Source organism: Trypanosoma equiperdum (genome assembly GCF_001457755.1).
Source record: "Trypanosoma equiperdum strain OVI genome assembly, contig: ctg_1909, whole genome shotgun sequence".
Taxonomy (NCBI): Eukaryota; Euglenozoa; class Kinetoplastea; order Trypanosomatida; family Trypanosomatidae; genus Trypanosoma; species Trypanosoma equiperdum.
In genome coordinates this window covers 1,190-1,457 of record NW_027123959.1, presented here as the reverse complement: position 1 = coordinate 1,457, position 268 = coordinate 1,190, and positions in this window count along the sequence as shown.

Here is a 268-nt window from a genome sequence, read left to right as displayed (position 1 = left end):
TAATAATAATAATAATAATAATAATGATGATGTTGATGATAATGATGATAATAATAACCATAACCATGATCAATATTTCCTTCACACTCCTTCTTTTCTTGTTTTGGTTGTTGTTGTTTCTTTTCTTCAAGACATCAAACATCGAGTGAAAAAAAAAAAAAAGATAAAAGGAGGGGAAAAAAGTGGGAAAGGGAGAGGAAAAATACAAAAAGAAAAAAGAGGAAAAGGAAAAAAGATGATAGAAAGGGAAATAAAAAGAGCTAAGAGT